This window comes from Osmerus eperlanus, chromosome 14 (assembly GCF_963692335.1).
Source record: "Osmerus eperlanus chromosome 14, fOsmEpe2.1, whole genome shotgun sequence".
Lineage (NCBI taxonomy): Eukaryota > Metazoa > Chordata > Actinopteri > Osmeriformes > Osmeridae > Osmerus > Osmerus eperlanus.
Genome location: NC_085031.1, coordinates 10354103 through 10379785, shown reverse-complemented (window position 1 = coordinate 10379785; position 25683 = coordinate 10354103). Strand labels below are relative to the sequence as shown.

Here is a 25683-nt window from a genome sequence, read left to right as displayed (position 1 = left end):
TCTAACTTGACTTCTGGCACTGATGGGGCTGCTGTTGTGGTTGGTACAACGGCTGTTGTTGTTGTTGGAGCCTCTGTTGTAGTTGTAGGTGCAGCTGTGGTTGCAGTGGGAGTAGCTGTGGTTGTTGTTGGAGCCTCTGTTATACTTGTAGGTGCAGCTGTGGTTGTTGTTGGAGCAGTTGTGGTTGTAGTGGGAGAAGCTGTGGTTGATGTTGTAGCGTCTGTTGTAGTTGTAGGTGTGGCTGTGGTCGTAGTAGGAGTGTCTGTTGTTGTTGTTGTTGTTGTTGCAGCCTCTGTGCTAGTTGTAGGGGCAGCTGTGGTTGTAGTGGGAGAAGCTGTGGTTGTTGTTGGAGCCTCTGTGGTAGTTGTAGGTGCAGCTGTGGTTGTAGTGGGAGCAGCTGTTGTAGTTGTAGGTGCAGCTGTGGTTGTTGTTGGAGCCTCTGTGGTAGTTATAGGGGCAGCTGTGGTTGTAGTGGGAGCGTCTGTGGTAGTTGTCGGAGCCTCTGTGGTAGTTGTTGGAGCAGTTGTGGTTGTAGTGGGAGAAGCTGTAGTAGTTGTTGGGGCAGCTGTGGTTGTAGTGGGTACAGATGTTGTAGTTGTAGGTGCAGCTGTGGTTGTAGTGGGAGCAGCTGTTGTAGTTGTAGGTGCAGCTGTTGTTGTTGTTGGAGCCTCTGTAGTAGTTGTTGCAGCCTCTGTGATAGTTATAGGGGCAGCTGTGGTTGTAGTGGGAGCGGCTGTTGTCGTTGTTGGAGCCTCTGTGGTAGTTGTAGGGCCAGCTGTGGTTGTAGTGGGAGAATCTGTGGTCGTTGTTGGAGCCTCTGTGGTAGTTGTAGGTGCAGCTGTGGTTGTAGTGGGAGAATCTGTGGTCGTTGTTGGAGCCTCTGTTGTTGTTGTAGGTGCAGCTGTGGTTTTCGTGGGAGCGGCTGCTGTCGTTGTTGGAGACTCTGTGGTAGTTGTAGGGGCAGCTGTGGTTGTTGTTGCAGCCTCTGTAGTAGTTGTTGCAGCCTCTGTTGTAGTTGTAGGTGCAGCTGTGGTTGTAGTGGGAGCAGCTGTTGTAGTTGTAGGTGCAGCTGTGGTTGTTGTTGGAGCCTCTGTGGTAGTTGTTGGGTTAGCTGTGGTTGTAGTGGGAGCAGCTGTGCTTGTAGTGGGAGCAGTTGTTGGAGTTGTATGTGCAGCTGTGGTTGTTGTTGGAGCCTCTGTGATAGTTATAGGGGCAGCTGTGGTTGTAGTGGGAGCGGCTGTTGTCGTTGTTGGAGCCTCTGTGGTAGTTGTAGGGCCAGCTGTGGTTGTAGTGGGAGAATCTGTGGTCGTTGTTGGAGCCTCTGTGGTAGTTGTTGGAGCCTCTGTGGCAGTTGTAGGGGCAGCTGTGGTTGTAGTGGCAGAAGCTGTGGTTGTTGTTGGAGCCTCTGTTGTAGTTGTAGGTGCAGCTGTGGTTGTAGTGGGAGAAGCTGTGGTTGTTGTTGGAGCCTCTTTTGTTGTTGTAGGTGCAGCTGTGGTTGTCGGAGACTCTGTGGTAGTTGTAGGGGCAGCTGTGGTTGTTGTTGCAGCCTCTGTTGTTGTTGTTGGAGCCTCTGTAGTAGTTGTTGCAGCCTCTGTGATAGTTATAGGGGCAGCTGTGGTTGTAGTGGGAGCGGCTGTTGTCGTTGTTGGAGCCTCTGTGGTAGTTGTAGGGGCAGCTGTGGTTGTTGTTGCAGCCTCTGTTGTTGTTGTTGCAGCCTCTGTGATAGTTATAGGTGCAGCTGTGGTTGTTGTGGGAGCGGCTGCTGGCGTTGTTGGAGACTCTGTGGTAGTTGTAGGGGCAGCTGTGGTTGTTGTTGCAGCCTCTGTTGTTGTTGTTCGAGCGTCTGTGGTAGTTGTCGGAGCCTCTGTGGTGGTTGTTGGAGCAGTTGTGGTTGTAGTGGCAGAAGCTGTGGTTGTTGTTGGAGCCTCTGTGGTAGTTGTAGGTGCAGCTGTGGTTGTAGTGGGTGCAGCTGTTGTAGTTGTAGGTGCAGCTGTGGTTGTAGTGGGAGCAGCTGTTGTAGTTGTAGGTGCAGCTGTGGTTGTAGTGGGATCAGCTGTTGTCGTTGTTGGAGCCTCTGTTGTAGTTGTAGGTGCAGCTGTGGTTGTAATGGGAGTAGCTGTTGTCGTTGTTGGAGCCTCTGTGGTAGTTGTAGGGCCAGCTGTGGTTGTAGTGGGAGAATCTGTGGTCGTTGTTGGAGCCTCTGTGGTAGTTGTAGGTGCAGCTGTGGTTGTAGTGGGAGAATCTGTGGTCGTTGTTGGAGCCTCTGTGGTAGTTGTAGGTGCAGCTGTGGTTGTAGTGGGAGGAGCTGTGGTTGTTGTTGGAGACTCTGTGGTAGTTGTAGGGGCAGCTGTGGTTGTTGTTGCAGCCTCTGTTGTTGTTGGAGCCTCTGTAGTAGTTGTTGCAGCCTCTGTTGTAGTTGTAGGTGCAGCTGTGGTTGTAGTGGGAGAAGCTGTGGTTGTTGTTGGAGCGTCTGTGGTAGTTGTCGGAGCCTCTGTGGTAGTTGTTGGAGCAGTTGTGGTTGTAGTGGGAGAAGCTGTGGTTGTTGTTGGAGCCTCTGTGGTAGTTGTTGGAGCCTCAGTGGTAGTTGTAGGTGCAGCTGTGTTTGTAGTGGGATCGTCTGTTGTCGTTGTTGGAGCCTCTGTGGTAGTTGTAGGGCCAGCTGTGGTTGTAGTGGGAGAATCTGTGGTCGTTGTTGGAGCCTCTGTGGTAGTTGTTGGAGCCTCTCTGGCAGTTGTAGGGGCAGCTGTGGTTGTAGTGGCAGAAGCTGTGGTTGTTGTTGGAGCCTCTGTTGTAGTTGTAGGTGCAGCTGTGGTTGTAGTGGGAGAAGCTGTGGTTGTTGTTGGAGCCTCTGTTGTTGTTGTAGGTGCAGCTGTGGTTGTCGGAGACTCTGTGGTAGTTGTAGGGGCAGCTGTGGTTGTTGTTGCAGCCTCTGTTGTTGTTGTTGGAGCCTCTGTAGTAGTTGTTGCAGCCTCTGTGATAGTTATAGGGGCAGCTGTGGTTGTAGTGGGAGCGGCTGTTGTCGTTGTTGGAGCCTCTGTGGTAGTTGTAGGGGCAGCTGTGGTTGTTGTTGCAGCCTCTGTTGTTGTTGTTGTTGCAGCCTCTGTGATAGTTATAGGTGCAGCTGTGGTTGTTGTGGGAGCGGCTGCTGGCGTTGTTGGAGACTCTGTGGTAGTTGTAGGGGCAGCTGTGGTTGTTGTTGCAGCCTCTGTTGTTGTTGTTCGAGCGTCTGTGGTAGTTGTCGGAGCCTCTGTGGTGGTTGTTGGAGCAGTTGTGGTTGTAGTGGCAGAAGCTGTGGTTGTTGTTGGAGCCTCTGTGGTAGTTGTAGGTGCAGCTGTGGTTGTAGTGGGTGCAGCTGTTGTAGTTGTAGGTGCAGCTGTGGTTGTAGTGGGAGCAGCTGTTGTAGTTGTAGGTGCAGCTGTGGTTGTAGTGGGATCAGCTGTTGTCGTTGTTGGAGCCTCTGTTGTAGTTGTAGGTGCAGCTGTGGTTGTAATGGGAGTAGCTGTTGTCGTTGTTGGAGCCTCTGTGGTAGTTGTAGGGCCAGCTGTGGTTGTAGTGGGAGAATCTGTGGTCGTTGTTGGAGCCTCTGTGGTAGTTGTAGGTGCAGCTGTGGTTGTAGTGGGAGAATCTGTGGTCGTTGTTGGAGCCTCTGTGGTAGTTGTAGGTGCAGCTGTGGTTGTAGTGGGAGGAGCTGTGGTTGTTGTTGGAGACTCTGTGGTAGTTGTAGGGGCAGCTGTGGTTGTTGTTGCAGCCTCTGTTGTTGTTGGAGCCTCTGTAGTAGTTGTTGCAGCCTCTGTTGTAGTTGTAGGTGCAGCTGTGGTTGTAGTGGGAGAAGCTGTGGTTGTTGTTGGAGCGTCTGTGGTAGTTGTCGGAGCCTCTGTGGTAGTTGTTGGAGCAGTTGTGGTTGTAGTGGGAGAAGCTGTGGTTGTTGTTGGAGCCTCTGTGGTAGTTGTTGGAGCCTCAGTGGTAGTTGTAGGTGCAGCTGTGTTTGTAGTGGGATCGTCTGTTGTCATTGTTGCAGTAACTGGTGCAGAAAGTAGAAGAAGTAGGCTACAGTATATATCAGGGATGGAAATTAGCACCCGCCACCAGCCAAATGCGGGTGATTTTGTGCTGTGGCGGGTAAACTCGCTTCACCTACCGGCCACCGTGGCGGGTAAAAAAAATAGCATAGCCTACTGTTTCACCCGGACACTTCAAAAAAATGTGGCGTTACATCGCAGGCGTTAAAGAGGTCCGCTGAGAAAACATCTCAGGAGGAGCCAGTTGACAAAGAGGCGAAAGTAAAAAGTAAAAGTTTTTTTTACTTTATTTCACTGGGAAATATTTTTTACACATAACCACCAAACTCTTGACTAAAACAAAGGGAAGTTATCACAAAAGTCAGATGAGCAGGGACCTTCCAGGGCAGAAAAATTTCAGGTGATGATGTAATGAGAATCAAGAAAACTGGCACAGGTGTGGTTGTGGCATTAACAGAGTTGGCACAGGGGTGGCAACAATAACAAATGTGTGAGTTCTTGTCAAAAGGTCTTTGAGATAATATCTAGCTATTGGTAAAGGACAGCGGTGCTGTAATCCAAGTTGCCTGGGGCCTATACTACGAAGCAGGATTAGGGTTAGTGAGGTAACTGCAGGTGTCTAAAAACCTGGGTTTGACTCGCTTCTTAACAGGGTAGATCGCCTAAATTGTTTAAACATGTAGCTTACTTATTGTACCGTTTGGGTCTGTCTTGATTGAATGACTTGGCTATTAGGCTATGCAGTTTATTATCCAGTTCAGAAGACTTAGTAGGCTGTCTCGTTCAGAAGACATACTATTTTCTTCAAAAAAGTTATGTCTTTGGACAAGATTCTAAGTCATTCAAGGCTAGTTAATTAGTTGAAAAATAACCAGAGAAATTCACCCATGTCAGCTACCTTTCAATTGAATTGACAAATGATTAGATTTGTTCAATAGGCTACATTTAAAGTTTGCCTTACTCAATCAAATTAATTCATTTCAGCTAGGGTGTAGGCTACAGATGCATCGTATGAGCAGAGCGAGGCCTCATCGGGGTGCATTGTGGGAAATTAAAGCAATTTGCCTCAGATACACAGTCCACTTTAGTTGGCTCCGATGCAACCAAGCTTTTCATGAGCTAACATGTTCCATTAATTCCAACAACATAACTAATTGGCATGCTCCGAAGCATTTTTGGTATAATAATATCCAACACCAATATAAACGAATGTTCTGCCATTCAGAAAATCTACATTTAAAAGTGCGCAGGTCCAGGCAGGGAGACTGTCTTCGTGAGTAAAAAAAAAAGGCTGGCCTCACCCTCTCTCACAACGTCCGGGGAGTAGCCTAGTCCATGGCCTGGGCGTGCACCTAAACAGTCAGTCCATGGCTGGAGTCAGATGGCTGAGTGGTTAGGGAATCGGGCTGGTAATCAGAAAGTTGCTAGTTCGTTTTCCGGCTATGCCAACCAAATGACGTTGTGTCCTTGGGCAAGGCACTTCACCCACAAATTATTGTACCCGCTGTGAAATATATTATGGTTGCTTGCTTTTTCTACAGGTACACTCTCGCACTTTTGAGGTTCATGTTGTTTAATTGTAACTTGTTTAACTATGCTCTTGTGGTTCTGGCCTTTGGCACTTATTTGTTTTTTCACAATGTATGCTTCATGTTTTGGCTACCCGCAATGTTTGGGGCTATCTCGTTGTTATGATCAGTGACCTTTGCACTTTGTAAAGCTCTCTCTTGGAAGTCGCTTTGGATAAAAGCGTCTGCTAAATGAATAAATGTAGGGTGAGTTCAGGTAATGTGGGACATCAGGTAAAGTGGGACAGTTATGCATTTTGATGATTTAATATGTGCAAAACCGACATCCAATCACCAGAGCTGATCTTGACTCGTAAATACAATACTTCTAGTCACTATGCAGTGGTTTTTATTTGTCTGACATCATCTGAGTATGCGTGATCTGGCTTGACAGGGGGTCCGTACAGAAAAAACGCATCGAAAGTTCAACGGCATATTCTATTTCTCAATGATAAGGCTGGCAAAGGAATTTAAATTAAGTTACAATGAGTACTATTGCAGCATAATGAAGGGGTTTAAAGAATATATTGTGCTTAGTAAAGTTATGCATTGTGCTTATTAAAGTTCTGTTTTATGATCTGAGAAGTGTGCTCAGGCTTAAACATGGTGTCTCACACAGGGTGTGGGAAGCAGGCTGTTCTTTGTGTCTCTATCTCTTCATTTTCAGAAACAACCTTGAAACTGGGTGGAGATGGCACCCGAGCAGGTGGGACGCGTAGGCAAGAACAACTTCCTGATGCACGAGAGAACAAGCTCAACCCTTTTTTGATACTTGTGTTTCAATTGCATTGTATATGATATGCTGGGGCAGGGAAAGATAGCCAGTTGGACTTCGTGAACCAGCCCAAACTCTGTTGCGGGTAGGGAAACTTAGACAACCCCAGAGCTCTGTACTTGTTGATTTCCAACTGCTGCATTAAAGCTGATATTATCGGACCTCTGCGACTCCAGACCACTCTTTCTAGAACACAGATTTGTGTCATTGAATACCATCATTACATATTGGAATAGACACATAGATTTATGAATCCTTCAGGTTTAACCACTGATTGAAACACACACAAACATGTGTAAAATAATGCTTTGTTAGCAAAAAAAAAACGTTTTATGTGACTGTCCCACATTACCTGATCATGTCATTCTTCAGGTAAAGTGGGACATCTAGTAATGCTTTTGTGATAACGTAGTGTCCATTAAATGAGGATTCAATCCAGATGATCATGTTCAGTATTTAATATAAGAACTCACAGAGGTTGTAGATTTGTAGTTGTAGACATCACTCAGGTTGGGACTGCCTAATCTACTGTCAAGGTCTTGACCTTCAGGGTTAACTGTACCTCCTGCTGGAGTGGGGTGGTATTGCAATAGTATCTATATGAACCAGATGATGACGATACCACAGCTTTGTTTATGCTATAAAAGTAATTTACTTCGACAGTTCTCACATTTTTAATACCAATGCATCACACTGCACTTAAGTTCCCAACTAAATAACAACTTTCACTGTCATCGAACCAGCGCTTTCAGACTTGTAAGCGTGACCACCAACGCTAGTCCAACGAAATGCTAACGCATCGTGACTAGCTAGCTAGCACATAGACTGCAGATCACTAAGGTTTACACCAGTTACACTTTATGCCTATTGTATAAGTCAAACCCCACAACTAAACTAGAGAGGGTACAATTTCTGGTGAAATTGTAGGGTGTGCTTGCTTGCATCGGTTGTACAAGGATTTTAATGCCATTTTTACAACTGATATTCCTGTATATTTTATATAAAAATGCATAGGGCCTACTTATTATGTATAAATATTACATAGATTTAAAAGCATCTTTTTTTTTGCTGCTCATTTACAACTCAAAATACGAGTGAAGTGTAGAATGAAATAGATGTCTTCTCATTTCCCCTGCAAGAGGCAGCCTCATCGTTGAATCAAAACGAATACATTTGGCAGACCGGTGTAAAAATTGACCTAATCTCTATGACTTAAACGTCATTTTAAGTTTTTCCCTTCTCATGATATTTTCAGGCATTTAGCCTACTCATTGCATTCATTCATTAATAAAGAACCCCCTTTGAAGATTATTCTACGACGTTACCCGGCAGTAGAAGATGGAATCGCGATTCAAACAGTACCATCTGCTAACTGAAAATATGCCCCCCAAAACGTAAATAAGCTTGACATTTATTTAGTGGAAAATCGCTCATTCATAAAAAGCTCACTGGTAGCGATCATTGTCAGTAACAACGCAAAATGCGATATAGCCCTGTGTGGAGAAGCTGCCCCGGTAAATTGTACTACTACGGTACAGTACTAGACCACTGCTGTGTTCGTCTTGATAGCGATTGCGTTGGTTGAATTGGATTTAACGTTCCGTTGTACGGTTTAAACTGAAATTAATTATTTTCATGAACAGATTGACAACGTTTAGGCTGTGGTAATGAAGTTCAGGTTAGTAGTTAGACTTTTGATTTAAGTAAGGGGAGTGCCGAACATGTTCTGTCGCCGTTTGACTTCCTAAACAGCTGTGTACTGTAGTGTAGATGTTTTTGTAGTGTGTCTCGCGTAAGCTACAGCGTTGCAGTGAGCTACACTGGTTTGAAACCACAGGTAATGGTCATTTCACCAACAAATCGTTTACTAATGTCAGAATAAATCCTACAACGAAAATGTATATGTGAGGAATGTTTATTTTAACGATTGAAAACAGATAACGCTACATCATAGACCACTGTAGTATGTGTTGCCCGGGCAACACAGGCTAATGTCATGATGCTAATACTTCAGTGAAATAGTAGACTACTGTTTCCGAAAGTAGATGTACTTCCTTAATAATATCAGCTTATACTGTACATTACACATCACAATTGTGTGTCATATCACAAAGTAAAATGAGTAAATAGTTATCACCCTGGCCTCTGTGCTTGTGGCGTTTCTGCCGCTGCCTTGCAGTAAAGCTATAGTTAGCCTAGCTAACACTCACTTTTCGCCACAAAAACTTAACTTGAGCCTAAACCATGCAACGGAACGTAAATTCCAATAGAAGCAACTCAATCGCTACCAAGACGAAACTTTTGACACCTACGTTGTCTATGTAGGCCAAATATTGACTGAGTTTTAGGGGGGCAAAAATAACAAAATAAAATAATAATAATATATATGTGAGAGAACAAAGGTTGTGCTCTCGCCGAAGGCTTGAGCACACCCAATGAATCTTGCCACACCCTTGCACCTAGAATTGTTGTCCTATATGCTGACAGACATGACTGTCCCACTTTACCACACAAGCCGTCCCACATTACCTTAAAAAGCTGCCTGAGTGAAAGAGGGGGTCGTGTTATGTTTGAAAGTGTGTAGCTCCTAAAATACTGTGTATTCCCATTTCATTCCAACATGAAAATGTTCCTAAGCCCTAAAACCATTTACAGAAACACCAATGGGGTGAGTTAACAGGTTTTTTGGAAGTCTATGGAGCCTCTACCAAAAAGTGTCCCACATTACCTGAAATCACCCTAAATGTATCCGTGTAATTGAGTATGCTAATTTGAAAGCAAGTTTACATGGCTGGATGTCTTGCCATGCTGCAGTGTTTCCCCTACCATTATATTAGGGGGGCGTCCCCCTATTATTCCGTGATTTTGTTTTGATTGTTGTCACGGCAGAAAATCCCGCTTCACAAAGATAGGATGTTGGAAATGGAAGCAGGGTTTTCAGTGCTTGTGGCGATCTCAGAATATTCAGCCTTGATTTTCATCCAAAACACCGGCAGAGTGGTTGTTTCAAACAGGCTTCCTTGAGCGGTAACTTTCACGTGTCATGTGTCAAGAGGAAGAAACGCGCGTGACAGTAAGCGCTAAATGAAGCCCACAAACTTGTTAAAAAATTAGCTTTGCTCAGGGGAAAAGGCCCGCGGAGGAGAGAATCTGGTCATTTTTCTAAATAAAACATCTTTCAGACTCTGATAATCAATTAAACGGAAATAATGTTATTTATTTAGTTATTTATTTATGTGCGGCCCGGTACCAAATGACCCGCGGACCGGTGGTTGGGGAAAGCTGTTGTTTAAAGTAACATTTTTTTAACAAATATGTCAACATTTTTGACATATTTAGTCACATGGAATCTTAGCGAAGTTTTGATGTCTGAAAATCAGGAAAAGTTTTAACAGGCTATAGGCTATGTAGCTATTGGCACTTAATAAGTAATAAATCACAAATAAATTGCCATAATATTTTTGCACCATGCTATTTTAAGAATTGTGTCAGGAGAGCAGTAAGAGGTTGGACAAACTCACCAGCAAAAAGCCACAAGACCACCATCAAAATCTTCAAATGCATGGTCCTGTTTATGCACACCCCTGAAGGTTTTTATTCTGTAAATTGGGGATTCAAATACAATTAGATAAATTCACTTATACATGGGGCTCTCACGTTGATATAAAAAGTAGGCTATAAAATTGTACAGCATCCTCTCTTTTGATGTTGGCACCATTTATGTTCTTGTTCTGATTGTCATAAATAGAATAATTCATTCGAATCAATTATCAGTAGACTGAAGTCTTGCCAAAAAGTGCCATATTACATTTCTTATAACTTTTTAATACATATAGGCCTATGTATATATATTTCCAATTAAGACAGTTGCATCGTGTCCCTTTGACATCACTTTTGCAAATTAACAAATAGCCCAGTTATTAAAAGGTTTATGCTAATCTCAAATACAAAAGCAGATCCACTCACCTCTTAATCAAGCTTCACAGTGTAATATGCTCACAGTGTAGCTTATTCTACTTGCACAGACCTGTACCTATAGACAGCAACAGACAGAATTGTTCTAGAGAAGAGAACTGCATTGGCAACAATCATTTAAGGGCATTTATGAAAAGGAAACATTTCGCCCAACCCTGAGCGAAAACTCGCTAGACAACATTTTGAAAAATACAATTGGAAAACTTTATTTCCTGATTGACTGATAGGCATGTCAATGAGTAAATGTCATGAGTGTGGCAACTCTGAATTTGATCAAGATAACAAATGGTTACCTAAGAAAGCAGCAGTCACCATGGAAGTATTTACAAACATATTCATAAGAACTAGGCTGTACAGCAACAAAAATAATAATGATAATAATTATTCTACTACTAACATTTCAGAAACCTATATGCACCTTTCTAGATAGAGAATTTTCAAGCATGCCACTTTGGCCCTTTCTTATATTGTGCCATTATGTGTTTACTTTACGTTGGTTTGCCCTCTCTTTTGTATAATTTTCAGTTTTGAGTAAGGCCATCACACACATCTTTTATTTACTTAGGGTCCAGATACACAAAGATGTGTCTATGTGTCAATGTCTTACAAGGAGACAGCTGTACCAATGTCTCCACAGTTAGAATTGGTATAGATTTCTCTAAAACAATTGGAAGGTCTTGACTCCTGCAGCCACAATCATTTAATTTGTACATCACCATCTAAAATAGGCTCTGAACGGGTACATGTTCACCCCATATGTGCATACTAAACGTGAGAGAATGTGCTTGTGCATTCAGCATTGTCTATTAATATCATTATCTGTCATCTGCTGAAAAACATCTCCTGAAACCACCAAGGACTAAGCTGCGTAAAGGTTCGGGCTTTCTGTTCAGCCGCTCCCAGTCTGTGGAATGCTCTCCCTGATCACCCGAGGACACCACAGACTGTGGATGCTTTTAAACGTGGCCTCAAAACCCACCTTTTTAACAGAGCCTTTGGTAATTGACTCTTTTATTCTGTCCTATTTTTCTTTTTTGGTCGACATTATTTTTTTGCCCTTTCTTGTTTTTAACCTGTAGCACTTTAATATTTTAGCTAATATAAAGTGCATTATAAATAGTATTATTATTATTATTTCTAGGCTCCTGTAATACGATGTCGGCCAATATCAGACAATTAGAATCAGGACATTTTAGATATAGCCATGTGTCCTCTTTGGATCATGACAACACTCGTATTAGCATTACGTTTGATTTAATGTCCTAGCCTACACCATAATGTGTTGGTGTATGGTAAGGATCTGCTGGACGGATATAGTTTTCCTTACGCATGACACTTCGCAAAAAAATGCCTTTCATCAAAAACTGATGGGAAGCCTCAGCTTCCTCATTCATTTTGGTCACATGACGTCAGACCCAACCCAAAATGTCATGTGACCAAATGAATAAAGGTGTTATTTTAAGATTGTTGTTCTCTCTAGTGACTCGACAAATCTTATTTTTGTGTTTCTTCCCCTTCTTTTTAGTTGCTAAAGCGTAGGCCTACAGATGGATCTGTAGGCCTACAACGACACACAAATAGCCAATAGGTTACATTTGAAACGTTAAACTTTTAAAATGGGAAATAAATCAATTGTCCTGCTTGTTGCAGTAAACCCATGCCTAGAAGTCCACAGACTATGCTTTTCAATCAGGGCTCTCACAGTGCGTTTACACTGCAGCAACGCGAATCGCTTGCCATCGCTCGCCTTCCCACAGTTCACCACGCGCGGGGGCGTATCAAACAGATTAATGTAGAATTGTAGTTCTCTAAAGTCACTGTTGTAGTTGTCATGGCCAAGTGTGCAGACTTGGGTTTACGTACTCGCAACATCGATCAAAATACAACTTGTATACAAAATACAAAACTGTTTAATAGACGTTAAAAACGTTTTATTATAGTACTCAAAGTCTCTGCTAATCTGTCGATACGACCAGGGAGTTCCAGCCGGGCTTATAGTAGTAGCCCGGCTGGAACTCCCTGGAACGTAACTTTGTTCGAGAGTACAAAGTACAAAAAAAACACCAGGAGCACCGACAACGTCGGCAAACCTGCGCATGGCCTCATTCTTTTTATTAATGTCTTTGTACAAATACAGAGACCTATCGTACAGGACTGGATATGCAGCCACACAGGCGATTAGTTTCTCCTCCATCTTAAAAACTGAAAGCTAGAAATGTTTACCATGGTTGCTACGTTACGAGAAACAAGAAAACACTGCCATTGGCCATCGCTAGCGAAAATCGCTCCTCATTTGCATAAAGTTGAGAAAATCTCAACTCGATCGCGTCGCGTCGCTACCCACAATGCACCACGCAAGCGATTCGCCTGGCTCCATTGAAAATGAATGGAAAACATGTTGTCGCTCGCATCGCGTCGCTGCAGTGTAAACGCACCGTCACGCATTTCAACCCGTTCACGGTCTCAAGCAAAACCTTGTATTTCTGACGCCGAGAAGTAACTTGCCCCGCTATATAGACTATAGGCTACAATTGATGGACAAGGCGCAGGCATACGTAGGAAGTATAGCTACCTAACGCACTACAGTCAGATCACTCCCATGGCATGCGTCTGCCTCGCCTTAATCACGTTTCGAAAACATGACCGAGGACTATATCGGCTGAGTCCTGTCACTAAGCCCACAAAGAATTCCAAAACCTCACATCCACGGTCATTTTGCGTCTACATTTGCGGTACGGTCCAAACATTAAGAAGAAAGAAAGAGTGCAGGCCTATAAAAAAAAGTATATAAAGCTTTCATAGGCTAATAGTAGGCTTGTTTGAAAAACCAGGGTTTATATTGGTTTAACAAAAATAGGTTGTTAAAATTGCGTATAGGCCTAAGTGGAATATTTATTTTAATTTGCCATGCAGACAAACGAGACAGACGTAAATAGGATTTATGGCCAGATAGCCTGTGTCCACTGTTTAATCTGCACGTATCATCCGCGCTGCTGAGAAGGTGATTGGCTGCAATCTGCCTACCCTCGGCACACCTCGAGGAGGCGAGCGAGGAAGATTGTGGCCGACTCCTCCCACCCTGGACACTGTTCCAGCTACTCCCCTCCGGCAGAAGGCTGTGGTCCATCAGGACCAAAACCTCACGCCACAAGATTAGTTTCTTTCCATCCGCTACTGGCCTCTTCAACAAGGCCAAGGACTCCCACTGACATTTAACTATCATCTATTATAAATCCATCAGACACCTGTTGCACCATGCACTAGCCACCTTATTTGCACTATTGCCCATTCATATTCAAATTCTTGTTTTTATATATTTTATTTATAATTTACATTTTAAATTGTTTCATTTTTTAGATTGTTAGTTCCTAGGATTAGTTAGACTACTGTACTTTTATACTTTGAAGATCCGTATATGTGTATTGTTTGCACATTCTGGCCACAGTAAATTCAATGTTTGTGTAAACCTACATGGCGAATAAAACCAAATTATGATTCTGATTCTGTTAGTCCACTGGTTGAAATTAGTGAGTCTCACGGTGAATGCGTGAGACTTGAGAGCCCTTTTGTAGACTAAACTGTGATCTGATATGTGACAAATTCCAAAGAAATAGGACATCTGAATCAGGGGTGTAGCCAGAAAAATATTTTTGGGTAGGCCTAGAAAAATATGGATAGGCATCTTTTCAGTTTTTTTTTTACTAATTTACTTTGCGATGTGCACCCGGTGCATAATTATATATTTTCATTTTTGGGTAGGCCTTAGAACAAATTGGGTAGGCCTGTGTCTATACCCAGGCCTACCCGTGGCTACGCCCCTGGTCTGAATTTGAATTATATCTAGCCTACCTGGCTGTCCAGGTAGACATCGCCCTCTTCTGTTCAGAGGAGAACAGTGACGATGATTTTATTGCTGGTGTTTCTGATTGGCTGGTAGGTGGCTTAACTCTGTCTAATTCAAAACATCTCTCATCTCGACAGAAAACGTACCTCCGTATGCCTGCGCCTCGTCCATTAATTGTACACTGGGACAATCCATTCTCAGTACAATCCCTTACTTAAAATCTAGCTGATTCATTGAAGCATTTTTCTTAATCAGATGGCTGAGCGGTTAGGGAATCGGTGTAGCCGGTGTGTATCGGTGAAACTCACTCCTCAGGTATGTAACAGGCCACCCGCGTCAACGAATTGCTAGCTTTTCGTTGGCGTAGTTGCCACCACTACGGTGGCGCTTGGGAAGCCAGAGGTGGTAAGTTCGAACCCAGTGCTGGACGATTTGCCCGATACCTCTGACGGAGCTTGCAAGACCACGTCTGTTACATCGGGATATTGATCAGAAGGTTGCTGGTTCGATTCCTGGCTGTGAAAAATGACGTGTCCTTGGGCAACGTACTTCACCCTACTTGCCTCGGGGGAATGTCCCTGTACTTACTGTAAGTCGCACTGGATAAGAGCGTCTGCCAAATGACTAAATGATAAATGACTTTAAATTAACATTGAAAATTTTAATCTGAATCCCACACAAAGGGTGACCCTTTTCTCAACCCAGCAGCAAAATTGACCGCAAGTAGGCCCTTATCTGGTGGAGGCTAGCCTAATAGTTAACTACTCGATGGGAGGTGTTGGAATTCTTTGTGGGCAGGACTCAGCCAATTGGTCCTCGGTCATGTTCTCGAAACGTGATTAAGGCGAGGCAGATGCATGCCATGGGAGTGATCTGATTTGAGTTCACTTCACACCGTAGCCTAATAGGCTGGGTGGGGGGGGGGGGGGGTTAGGTAGCTACCTCCGTATGCCAGCGCCTCATCCATCAATTGTAGCCTATATAGCGGGGCAAGTTATCCCTTACTTCTCCGCGTGAGAAATGCAAGGTGTTGGGTGAGAAATGTTTGAAATGTGTCTCACGGCGCATGTGTGAAACTAGAGAGCCCTGGGCCAAAGCCTGACAAGGATTGCAAAAATATCCCAACTGATTTGTACCAAAAACATCCACCATGACACATTAAACGTAATTTTCTTTAGTGCGACATGCTACACTATTTCTAATAAATGTAGCACAACCTCCTCCAGGTTTCCTCTATCTGTCACATCTCATTGAGATATATCCGGAATCACAAAATCTAAATGGGGTTTAAGCCTCCTGGACACAGAATAGGCTACATCAGGTAGGCTATAGGGTTCATAGAAGTTAACTATTTATTTAATCTCTTGACCATTAGCAATAAAAAAACATTGTGTGTTCCACTGCAGGAGGAATCGCCATTATACTATTAAGGCATACTATGTGTTGCATTATTAGAGCTCTTAATCAGTATTTTATAAATCATCTCCACCAAGACATCTGTGATACCCAGCACCTCTTTAGCAAATTTAACAAGCCTTTCACCTCTTCTGAGCTTTCCTTTTCAAATTGAAAGATGACATTGTACCGAAACATGGTATAGGCTATATTTAGACAACAACTGACTAATATATTGGCTGGACAGCAAACCCCCGTCCTATGTTGTCATGGTTATTGCTGTTGTACAAAATCTGAAGTAGTAGTCAACCTATTTAGTCACAAAATGTTTTGTAACTCTAAATTACACGTTTTGGGGGTTTTGGCATTCCATACTGCAAGAAGGCCTACCAAGGCCGTAGCCATGGAGTCAACATTGGGGGGGACGAAATCTGCTGTGGAGTCTGAGGGACCCCCTCTGAAAACGTAAAAAACATATAATATATTTGTATTTTATTTTTATGATAATTTCGGACAGCGTGTGTGGTTGCCTGTCGTAGCATAGCACATTTATATTTGATTTATATTTTTATATCAATATATTAGGGGGACATTTTGACCAGATTTATATATATTATGATTAGGGCCCTGAGTCCAACAGTAACAACACGAGCATTGACTGACGTCTGATTTTGAAGTCAAATGACGTCAAAGCAGCAATTAGGTAGGGAAGGGAGGGAGTGAAGCTTGAAATATCAGTTTTCTATTCATAGTCGTCATTAATGTATGTAGGCTAGTTCTGCTATTTTGTCAACCACATCAAAAGAATAATGCCATTTGTCAGCAATGTGACAGGAGGTCCATATGCCTTTGCGTCTTCTAAATTATCTGTTAATCAGGGGCCATTTTTCTTTACTACTTTTGTGATATGTTCACATCTCTTAACTTGTTGGCTTATGAAAAGTTTTTTTCGTGACTAGTTATAGTCACACAAAAAATAAGGCTTAAGCATTATTGGAAAATTGTAGCCTATATTGGGTCAGATACACTGATTTAACCTACATGATTATCTCAACACTCGGCGTGTGGCCGCTGTGATGTTCAGTTTAACAACACTCCTGTGATATTGCTTAGGTTTACAGTAAGCTTCGAAATGATAAATTAAAGCCTAAAGGAAAATATTTTAAGCTATGCATGACATTAACGCGCGCAATGTCCATTGGAAGATATCTTCTTTGTCAAACGATGTAATTCGAGGTTCGATCCACATTAAACTATTCTGCTCTCAATGTGAAAGTAGGCGGGCAGCCACACCATCTCTATTTTCTTTTGCTTTGATGTTAAAGAAAATGAAAGATTAAAAGATTGCTGCCGAACTGGATAAGCAGCCCTCGCTATTTGCCGCTCCCCAGCTAAGGAAAAGCTCTGACGTGCAAAGACCAAAATAATGTCTTGACGTTCGTTTCTGATGACGGTGGATGTTGTGAACAGATAATAGTGGTTTTCAACTGCCAAGCCCATGAAGCCTGAAGCCACATTGTAAATTGTGTTGTTTGCAAACCGACCACATAGCCTAAAAAGGCCACTAGCCCATGCAGTCCAGGCTAGAAGTATGGAATGAGGGACAAATTACAGTGGGAAGTGCAGAATTACTTTCATTATTATCAACGGGGAAAAAATAAAAAATAGTAGTTGAAATAGTAAATTGTATAAACTAAATTTAACAAAATTCCAGAAAGACACAATATAAACAGCAATTTATAATAATTTTTGTTTGTTAGCTTTATACTGTCTTGTAAATGTAATAGTATCTATTATAATTTGTACTACTGATATTTATATTAGACTGATGCAGCATGCCTAAAAACGTGTTCTTCTAGTTTTTATCTATCAGAATAAAGGTGTGTGCAAGGCACATCATTTAAAGCAGTGCCTCTGAATAACAGAGGTGTGTCCACACAGTCCCAATGCATTCCTGGGCACTCCTACATTTTACAGCCATCTTGCATCTTTTTTTTTTGTAAAGATGAGCATAATGCAAGGCCTAATGGTTAGGTAAAGGGATTAGCTGAAGGTGAGGTTAGGGTGGATTACACTCTAAACAGACTAATGGAACACGCATGCAACATTTTAGATGGTTACAAATACGATACATACAAACACAAAAGAGGCAATCAAATTTTAAACTAATACCAATAACAATCATGTGTGTTTTATTCTTTAAACTATCAATCATAAGAAAAAAAGTAAAAGACCAAATGAAAGTTCGGACATATTCTATAGTATGACAGGATCTGAGATGTCCCATAAATTATCATAAGCATGACAAAGGACATTACCCAATTTTAACTCTAATCTTGACCATAAACACTGCAAATGTCAGGCTATATTACACAAAACAACATATTGTTAATAATGGCACTGTGTTCAAACAATAAAAACGATCAGAGTTTGTTTGCATTGCATTGTTAACAGATAATTGATAATACTTCTGTTGTTGTATATGGCGAGTGCTCACTCCTAAATATACCATGGCCATTCATAAAAAACATTTAAAAACTCCAACAGATGTATGCATCAAATGTAATATGCCCCACCCATCCCACTTTAAGCAGGTCCCACTTTAGATGTTTTATCATTTCCATAAAAAAGAAAAATAATTAAGAATGTATTTTTATGTCAGTCAACAAACACTTTTATCCAAAGTAACATGAATAATGCATATAGTCTGTACAGCAGATAATCAAGAACCAGAACTGCACAGTTCTAACAGTATTTCAGTTGTTTAGGCAGGAAGACTCAGTAGTAAGTAATAAACACTTTATTGATAATACAAACACATTTGTCTTGGCGTACAGGAAGAAGATGCTGACCATCCTGTGTTGTACTGAGCAATGACAGAGTGTGGGTGAGTTCCTGTCTTAAAAAGAGCCCCCTGGTACCAAGACTGCGTGATATGATGGTGGTGCTGACTGACAGTGCATAGGTCTCAGAGTCTCCTGCATAAACCAACCCCTCCCGATTATTGCCTAGAAAAGGTTTATGGTAGATAAATACAGAGGCCTATTTTGCCAATGATCCAAGAGTATCAATGCCACTGCTAAGATTAATCCTGTAGTTTAGCAGTTTAGCATTCCTGAGTGTTTATGTATTTTGATTCCATAATCAGGTTTGAAGAGACTGTAAAAACTATGTATATATATATATATATATATATATATATATATATATATATATATATATATATATATATATATATATATATATATATATCCATATGGAGAGTTATTAGGAGGTGTGTTTACTGATAGGATCACAAAACAATGTCTCTCAATATAAATCATATAATCATACAATATTAATTTGAGTGTTTATAAATTAAAAATGTACTGAGATCATAAAGTTGCTAACATATTGGTGGTGCATTATATCATGTACAATTTCCTATGCCTGTATAGAAGACTATAAGGGAAAGATTAAAATAGACCTTGGTATACAGAATGAGTCAAATGCAGGAATGTTAGTCACATATCTTTGTCCAAAATACAAAGGTACAAAACAGGTACAACAAGTATACTGTGACTTCAATCATTGTACACCCAATATGACGAAAGAAACAATAGAAACACCCATGATGGTACAGGTGGAGCAAACTATTTTGGAATTGAAGAACCAATGACTAAAAGGGGAGGAATATAAGGGGATTCATATTAATGCCAGTGTTCACCTGATCAGTTCAGTACACCAAGAAACAAGTCAAACAGAGAAAACAACAGAAACACATACTGGACTTGGCTAAGGTGTGCTTTTGGGACAATTACTGACATAAAGAAGACTTCAGTGAAACTACCACATTGTATTTAATTATTTCAGGTGAGTACAATTTAACACACTTTCTAACATCTCATTACATTGCAGCTAATATATCTATGTAAAAATATTGTAATTTGTAATTGTTACTGTTTTAAATTTCGGATAAATTAATCAGCTGGTTAAAGGGGATGAGCAACGTGAGCTAAATGTTAAACAACCCCTCGAATCATACAAATAGTTAAATAACGAGATAATCAATGCCTTTCATTCAGGATTCAAATATGCTGATTATTCAATATTGTGATATTTGTTCAATAAATGTTCTCTTCAAATGCAAATATTTTGCATTCCATATTGTGACTATTTTCTATTATAATGTTAGTTATTTACTAAATGTAATTTTCCAATGAAACTGAAATATATTGACTCAAATATTAGGGCTAAATAACTGCTCATTTTATTTGTAATGGTATTCCTCTAAACAACTTGGTAACAGTTCTATGTGATATTAATGAGGATTATTCTACACATCAGCTACTCAATTACAGGTTATATGAAAGTTTGGTTAATTTACTGCCAGACTGAAAAGATGTCAAATAAAATCTTCACTTGGAATGTCAATCTTAAAGCATACCAAGGATCAGAAGCGCAGATTATCAGAATTCAATAAACTGTTTACTTTTTAGATCCAAAGAGTGAAAAGTGTCATCTGAAAACATATTAATAGTCCAAAGCAAAGATGACAGTTAAGTCAAAGCAATGGATGATATATTTGACAAAGCTACACACTCCCGATTTATGAGTTAAAATACACAAGGTGTATATTTATGCATTCAATGGTATATTGCATGAATCATTATTCACACTGTGTTTACCAAATATCAGGCAAACCCAACCCTGAAGTGTTATTTTTTCAACCAATTCCAGTTAATATTTGTATTTATTTTATTGTATTGTATTTCAAGTATTTTCCTTGTCACGTTCAGATGTTAAATTCTACACATATTTTTGAAGGGTTGGTTAATATTTATTTCTTCAGATCAACAAAAAACGTATTTGCAAATAACTTTTAAAAGCGATGTCATTAGAGGGGTTATGAACAAGGATATGTTCACGGCAACTTGAAAGTGAAACAAATGATATGCATTTCTCTTGCAGTCCAAAGCACACAGCAGCTCAACATAATGTGTAAATTTGACACTTTTCTTCTAGGGGGGGTGAAGAGATGGAAGAAAAAAGGACCAGAAGGAGAATGCTGCTGTTGTGTTTAGCTGGTAAGAAAGACAGTGTTTTCCAGGGTGTATAAATTGTGAGATGTTGTGCAGAAAGTAAGATTTCAAGTTAAATGTAATGGCAAATTAAAAGTTTGAAATCAAGCCATGGAGTAATACCAATGCCTATGACAATATTTGTGATTTACAACATGGTATCTTGATTGTCTATGGTAATGTCTTTGAATGCGGCGAATGTGTTTATTTGTTCACAAATGTTCAATAATGTAATATTTTCCAGTGCTAACAACATCGATAACTGCGCAAACAACCATAGAGGCTCCAACAACAACCACAGCTGCACCTACAACTACAACAGAGGCTCCAACAACAATAACAGCCGCTCCTACTACAACCACAGCTTCTGCCACTACAACCACAGCTGAACCTACAACTACCACAGAGGCTCCAACAACAACCACAGCTTCTGCCACTACAACCACAGCTGGCCCTACAACTACAACAGAGGCTCCCACTACAACCACAGCTGCACCTACAACTACAACAGAGGCTGCAACAACTACTACAGAGGCTCCAACAACAACAACAGAGGCTGCAACAACAACCACAGCTGCCCCTACAACTACCACAGAGTCTCCAACAACGACAGCAGCCGCTCCCACGACAACCACAGCTGCACCTACAACAACAACAGAGGCTCCAACAACAACCACAGCTCCTCCCACTACAACCACAGCTGCACCTACAACTACCACAGAGGCTCCAACAACGACCACAGATTCTCCCACTACAACCACAGCTGCACCTACAACTACCACAGAGGCTCCAACAACAACCACAGATTCTCCCACTACAACCACAGCTGGCCCTACAACTACAACAGAGGCTCCAACAACGACAACAGCTACTCCAACTACAATCACAGCTGCACCTACAACTACAACAGAGGCTCCAACAACGACAACAGCTGATCCCACTACAACCACAAGTGCACCTACAACTACCACAGAGGCTCCAACAACGACAACAGCTACTCCCACGACAACCTCAGCTGCCCCTACAACTACAACAGAGGCTCACACTACAACCACAGCTGCACCTACAACAACAACAGAGGCTCCAACAACAACCACAGCTGCTCCCACTACAACCACAGCTGCCCCTACGACTACCACAGAGGCTCCAACAACGACCACAGATTCTTCCACTACAACCACAGCTGGCCCTACAACTACCACAGAGGCTCCAACAACGACAACAGCTGATCCCACTACAACCACAGCTGCACCTACAACAACAACAGAGGCTGCAACAACAACCACAGCTGCCCCTACAACTACCACAGAGTCTCCAACAACGACAGCAGCCGCTCCCACGACAACCACAGCTGCACCTACAACAACAACAGAGGCTCCAACAACAACCACAGCTCCTCCCACTACAACCACAGCTGCACCTACAACTACCACAGAGGCTCCAACAACGACCACAGATTCTCCCACTACAACCACAGCTGCACCTACAACTACCACAGAGGCTACAACAACGACAACAGCTACTCCCACTACAATCACAGCTGCACCTACAACTACAACAGAGGCTCCAACAACGACAACAGCTGATCCCACTACAACCACAGCTGCACCTACAACTACAACAGAGGCTGCAACAACTACTACAGAGGCTCCAACAACAACAACAGAGGCTCCAACAACGACAACAGCTGATCCCACTACAACCACAGCTGCACCTACAACTACCACAGAGGCTCCAACAACGACCACAGATTCTCCCACTACAACGACAGCTGCACCTACAACAACAACAGAGGCTCCAACAACAACCACAGCTCCTCCCACTACAACCACAGCTGCACCTACAACTACCACAGAGGCTCCAACAACGACCACAGATTCTCCCACTACAACCACAGCTGCACCTACAACTACCACAGAGGCTCCAACAACAACCACAGATTCTCCCACTACAACCACAGCTGGCCCTACAACTACCACAGAGGCTCCAACAACGACAACAGCTACTCCCACTACAATCACAGCTGCACCTACAACTATAACAGAGGCTCCAACAGCGACAACAGCTGATCCCACTACAACCACAGCTGCACCTACAACTACAACAGAGGCTCCCACTACAACCACAGCTGGCCCTACAACTACCACAGAGGCTCCAACAACGACAACAGCTGATCCCACTACAACCACAGCTGCACCTACAACAACAACAGAGGCTCCAACAACAACCACAGATTCTTCCACAACAACCACAGCTGCCCTTACAACTACCACAGAGTCTCCAACAACGACAGCAGCCGCTCCCACGACAACCACAGCTGCACCTACAACAACAACAGAGGCTCCAACAACAACCACAGCTCCTCCCACTACAACCACAGCTGCACCTACAACTACCACAGAGGCTCCAACAACGACCACAGATTCTCCCACTACAACCACAGCTGCACCTACAACTACCACAGAGGCTCCAACAACAACCACAGATTCTCCCACTACAACCACAGCTGGCCCTACAACTACCACAGAGGCTCCAACAACGACAACAGCTGATCCCACTACAACCACAGCTGCACCTACAACTACAACAGAGGTTGCAACAAGTACTACAGCTGCTCCCACTACAACAACAGCTGCCTCAACAACTACTACAGCCGCTCCTACTACAACCACAGCTGCCCCAACAACTACCACAGAGTCTCCAACAACGACAACAGCCGCTCCTACTACAACCACAAGTGCACCTACAACTACCACAGAGGCTCCAACAACGACAACAGCTACTCCCACGACAACCTCAGCTGCCCCTACAACTACAACAGAGGCTCCCACTACAACCACAGCTGCACCTACAACAACAACAGAGGCTCCAACAACAACCACAGCTGCTCCCACTACAACCACAGCTGCCTCTACGACTACCACAGAGGCTCCAACAACGACCACAGATTCTTCCACTACAACCACAGCTGGCCCTACAACTACCACAGAGGCTCCAACAACGACAACAGCTGATCCCACTACAACCACAGCTGCACCTACAACAACAACAGAGGCTGCAACAACAACCACAGCTGCCCCTACAACTACCACAGAGTCTCCAACAACGACAGCAGCCGCTCCCACGACAACCACAGCTGCACCTACAACAACAACAGAGGCTCCAACAACAACCACAGCTCCTCCCACTACAACCACAGCTGCACCTACAACTACAACAGAGGCTGCAACAACTACTACAGAGGCTCCAACAACAACAATAGAGGCTGCAACAACAACCACAGCTGCCCCTACAACTACCACAGAGTCTCCAACAACGACAGCAGCCGCTCCCACGACAACCACAGCTGCACCTACAACAACAACAGAGGCTCCAACAACAACCACAGCTCCTCCCACTACAACCACAGCTGCACCTACAACTACCACAGAGGCTCCAACAACGACCACAGATTCTCCCACTACAACCACAGCTGCACCTACAACTACCACAGAGGCTCCAACAACAACCACAGATTCTCCCACTACAACCACAGCTGGCCCTACAACTACCACAGAGGCTCCAACAACGACAACAGCTACTCCAACTACAATCACAGCTGCACCTACAACTACAACAGAGGCTCCAACAACGACAACAGCTGATCCCACTACAACCACAAGTGCACCTACAACTACCACAGAGGCTCCAACAACGACAACAGCTACTCCCACGACAACCTCAGCTGCCCCTACAACTACAACAGAGGCTCACACTACAACCACAGCTGCACCTACAACAACAACAGAGGCTCCAACAACAACCACAGCTGCTCCCACTACAACCACAGCTGCCCCTACGACTACCACAGAGGCTCCAACAACGACCACAGATTCTTCCACTACAACCACAGCTGGCCCTACAACTACCACAGAGGCTCCAACAACGACAACAGCTGATCCCACTACAACCACAGCTGCACCTACAACAACAACAGAGGCTGCAACAACAACCACAGCTGCCCCTACAACTACCACAGAGTCTCCAACAACGACAGCAGCCGCTCCCACGACAACCACAGCTGCACCTACAACAACAACAGAGGCTCCAACAACAACCACAGCTCCTCCCACTACAACCACAGCTGCACCTACAACTACAACAGAGGCTGCAACAACTACTACAGAGGCTCCAACAACAACAACAGAGGCTGCAACAACAACCACAGCTGCCCCTACAACTACCACAGAGTCTCCAACAACGACAGCAGCCGCTCCCACGACAACAACAGCTGCACCTACAACAACAACAGAGGCTCCAACAACAACCACAGCTGATCCCACTACAACCACAGCTGCACCTACAACAACAACAGAGGCTGCAACAACAACCACAGCTGCCCCTACAACTACCACAGAGTCTCCAACAACGACAGCAGCCGCTCCCACGACAACCACAGCTGCACCTACAACAACAACAGAGGCTCCAACAACAACCACAGCTCCTCCCACTACAACCACAGCTGCACCTACAACTACCACAGAGGCTCCAACAACGACCACAGATTCTCCCACTACAACCACAGCTGCACCTACAACTACCACAGAGGCTACAACAACGACAACAGCTACTCCCACTACAATCACAGCTGCACCTACAACTACAACAGAGGCTCCAACAACGACAACAGCTGATCCCACTACAACCACAGCTGCACCTACAACTACAACAGCGGCTGCAACAACTACTACAGAGGCTCCAACAACAACAACAGAGGCTCCAACAACGACAACAGCTGATCCCACTACAACCACAGCTGCACCTACAACTACCACAGAGGCTCCAACAACGACCACAGATTCTCCCACTACAACCACAGCTGCACCTACAACAACAACAGAGGCTCCAACAACAACCACAGCTCCTCCCACTACAACCACAGCTGCACCTACAACTACCACAGAGGCTCCAACAACGACCACAGATTCTCCCACTACAACCACAGCTGCACCTACAACTACCACAGAGGCTCCAACAACAACCACAGATTCTCCCACTACAACCACAG

At 43.3% G+C, this 25683-nt stretch overlaps 1 long non-coding RNA gene across 1 annotated transcript; it reads left to right on the top strand.

Moving 5' to 3' along the window:
- The first annotated feature begins 19303 nt into the window (after positions 1 to 19303).
- LOC134034202 (uncharacterized) lies at positions 19304 to 21109 on the top strand. Its single transcript, XR_009932209.1, has 3 exons — positions 19304 to 19428; positions 20581 to 20642; positions 20881 to 21109. It is a non-coding gene; the product is annotated as an uncharacterized LOC134034202 (long non-coding RNA).
- The last annotated feature ends 4574 nt before the right edge of the window (positions 21110 to 25683 follow it).